Source organism: Alligator sinensis, unplaced genomic scaffold, assembly GCF_000455745.1.
Source record: "Alligator sinensis unplaced genomic scaffold, ASM45574v1 scaffold149_1, whole genome shotgun sequence".
NCBI classification, from domain to species: domain Eukaryota; kingdom Metazoa; phylum Chordata; order Crocodylia; family Alligatoridae; genus Alligator; species Alligator sinensis.
The window spans coordinates 426,337-430,302 of record NW_005842823.1 but is presented as its reverse complement, the minus strand read 5'-3'; positions in this window follow the sequence as shown (position 1 = coordinate 430,302).

Genomic DNA, 3,966 nt, shown 5'->3' with positions numbered 1-3,966 from the left:
CCATTAGCAACCACTGCCCAGGTGTCTCATGGCCAGGTCTTGTCCTGCCGGGCTCTGCCCCTCCTCTGCTGAGCCCCAGCTGGTGGAAGAGGGGGATCCTGGACAGACAGGTGTGGGGGCACCTCTAGAGTCAAGCATGGGTGTGGGGAGCCCAGAGCTGGCCTGGGGGCTCTGGGTCGGGAGTGAGGAGCACCCGCAGGGCTGGGGGTGCAGGGGGCTGCGGGTTGGGAGTGAGGGGCACCGCACGGCTGGGAGTGAGGGGCACCAGTAGGGTGGGGGGCAGGGGGCTGCAGGTTGGGAGTGAGGGGCATCGGCGGGGGGCAGGCAGGGAGCTGCAGGTTGGGAGTGAGGGGCACCAACAGGGTGGGGGGCAAAGGGCTGAGCCCCCAGGCCTGGCTTAAAGCAACCTGTGACACCTCAGCACAGCCACACGCTGCCTAACCACCCCCCCCCCATCCCCTCCCGCCTACCGCCCCCCTCCAGCTTTGAAGGTGAGACTCACAACACACGCCAGCACACACCTGCACATGCCTGCACACACGTTGCAAGCCCAACCCCTCCCCAAAGCAAGCAGGGAGCCATGGCCGAGCCCTGTCCCAGCCCTGAGCTCCCTGCCTGGGGTCACCCCACCTCCTGCCAAGCCCCCAGACCCCGCAACGCCCCAGTGCAGCGGTGCACAGAGCTGCACATCCCGAGCACCCCCTGCCACCCGCTCACCCTAGCGCGGTCCCCCCAGCCAGGCCCTGCCACCTTTAGGGCTGGTCCAGCCCCCCAAGGACACTCCAGAGCCCAGGGGACGATGGGGACCCCTGTCCCTGCCCTGAGCCCTGGCCCATGGGGGTGCAGCGGTGCTGGGGCAGGTTGTGTGGTGCAGCAGCGCCGTCTGGTGGGGACATGGAGCAAGTGCAGGCCGAGGCCAAGCCTGGCGGCAGGGGGGTCAGGATCAGGCCTGGGGGGTGCATGGGACCTGGGGCCTTCCATAGCCCTCATGCCTGCTGGGGTAGCGAGGGCACCGCCGGGCCTGGGGTTCATGGGGGGCCAGGACAGGCTCCAGGGCAGGTGGAAGGGGCAGGATCACAGCCCCCTGGGGAAACTGAGGCAGGGACCTCTGACCACTAGACCCTGCTCCCATGCAGAGAAAGGACCCAGGAGTCCTGGCTCACTGACCCCCACCCTCGTGGAAACACTGGCCCTTCGGGTGTCCAGGTTCCCAGCCCCTCACCCTGCTCTAACCACTACATCCCACTCCCCACCTGTCCTCCGGGACAGTACCCAGGCATCCTGGCCTCCAGCCCCCGCTACTCTAACCACTCCCCTGCCCCAGTGCCTGGTTTCCACACAGAGCTAGGCCAGGGCCCCCAGCCCAGGGACCGGGGCCAACCCCAAGCCTGGTGCAGTGCCCAGGTCCCAGTCCAATGGCGAGCAGACCCCCGTTCCCTCCCCAGCCTACTGCCCTTGCACACACATGCAAACGTGCTCACACACGCCTATACAAATGCATGCCTTCAGATGCACCCCTGCACACCCACCCACGTACACTCACCCACAGGCAGATGCATACGTGCAAGCACACACATGTGCGTGCATCCTCACACGTGCCCAAGGACGCCCACCTATACACACAGGCACAGCCACGCACACAGAGGCGCCCAAATGTAGACGTGCACACCCATGCATGAACAGTTCCCTAAAGCCAGGAACTGCGCTGAAGCAGCCAGGAAGCCCGGCGTTTTAACTTGCGTGAAACTTGGTCTTACAGTATTTCATGCATATCACACGTGTGCCAATGCCCAGAAGCCGGTTTGGGGGGAGCGGTGCACGTTGTGTATGAGAAAATACGGCACCTGGCTATAGCTCTTGGGTACGGTTGAAGGCGGGTATTAGGGAAGCATTAGGGAGGCTTCGTACGCCAATGTGCATGTGAAAGAGCATCGACGCGGCCAAGTGTTGCTGGCTGCGGTTTTCTGTCCGATGCCCTCGTTATTGCTGTTCAGCAGATGATGACGATGAAGGTCATATCCACCCCCACCCCATGCTTGGGCCAGGACCCCCGTAGTCTCCCTGCCTCCCAGCCCTGGGCCCGGCCGTGTCCCTGGCTGCGTTCCAGGCCCCAGGGGCTTGGGCTCATCCCAGGCTCAGTCCAGACCCCTGTCCCAGGGGTGTTTTGGGGATCACAGGTGCCTCCAGGCCCCATGGGCCAGGTGGACAGGGCTGTGACCCCCCCACCCCCCAGCCCAGGCTGCTCAGGGAGACTGAGCCTTGCAGTGGGGGGCTGGGGCAGTGGGGAACCCTCCTCCCGCCCCCCACACCAGGGTCAGGGCAGGGCTGGGGGCGCTGTCTGGGCGTCTCCCCTCCAGCAGCCACATTCCTGCCGCGGTCGCGCCTGCGTTCAGAGGCGCCCCCGGGCACGAGGGAGAGCAGGTGTGTGTCCTCCCCACCTGCCTGCCGCAGGGGAGAAGTGTGTGTGTGTGGGGGGGGGGCCTGTGGTCCCTGAACCAGCACCACAAGAGGGTCCCAGCAGGGCCGGGCTGGCTGATGGTATTTTGCAGGGCACCCTCGTCACATGGCATGCGTGCAAGGGCATACATGCAAACACACTCGCCTTGTCATGGACAAGTCAATACACAGGGCCCGTGCACAGACATGCATACCTGCAGCCCACACACACATGTAACACCCTGGTGCACATACGCATCACGCAACACGTGTAACGCCCCTGTGCACCTATGCAATAGCCGCACGTGCCTGCAGCACACCCACAGACATGTGCATGCAATACCCCTGCCCATGCCCACGAGTCATGCCACACGTGTGCACGTAGCATGTTTGTATGAAGCATGCTACACATAGGCATGCATGTAGCCTACGTGTGCACACTGCACACACACGCACACCCACTCGGACATCTTTCCCTCCCCACACAGGCCTGGAGGCTGCTGCCCCCTGCTGGACACCCTGGCTCCAAAGCGCCCAAGGGCTGGAGTGGTGGGTGCCCCTGGCACAGAGCCCCCGAGACAGCCTGGCATGGTGGGGGCAGGGATGGCAAAGGGGGGCCCAGCCTGTAGGAGGAGAGACGGCCAAGGGATCTGCCCCAGGGGGGGAGACATTTATCTGAGTCCCCCTCCAGCACAGACCGCAGGTCAGTCCACCCCATGGCCAGCCAGCACTGGGGGCCCTGCCCCCACTGCCCTCCCCCCCGCCAGTGCCAGGCCCCAAAGCACTTTGGGACAGGAAGCTCGGGGTAAGGGGGCACCCGTGGCACACATTGGCCACTCCCGTGCCAGCCCCTCGGACACAGTGAAAGGGAGGAACGAGGCAGCACATGAGAAAAGGGGCACGTATGGGCACCCTCTGACGTGCGCACACCCACGCATAAGCACACACGCATGCACGTGCACAAGCATTCACATGGACGGGCAAGTGTGGATGTCCAGGCAGGCACATGCAGATACATGCATAGACACACATGTACATGCACCTTCACATGGATAGACCTGTGTGCATACACGTGTATGCACACTCACACACATGTGGGCACATTTGTGCACCCAGGAGCCCACCCACAGGCAGGTGTCTGCCCACAGAGACCCATGCCAAGGCGCACGGCTTGCACACCCGTAAAGACATGTGCACAAGTACAGAGGAACCTTTGAACCCTGCAAGCACGGGTGGCCAGACCAGGCCCTGGCTTGTCTCACAGGCCTGGCGGCTGGGCTGGGGAGAGAACCCAGGTGTCCCCCTCTCCCCCCTCCCCCCATGCCCAGGGGCTCCCATCCCAGCTGGGGGTGGGGGGCTTGGAGAGGATCCACGTGTGCCTGCATGCCCTGTGCACACGTGATGTCTGTGAGGTGTGTGTGGGGGGTGCAAACACACATGTGCACATGAAAGTCCTGCTCCCTGCCCCTTCCCCGCCTTTGGCCCCTGGGGCCAGGATACAGAGACCACCCACCCCCACCCCCGGGGCCC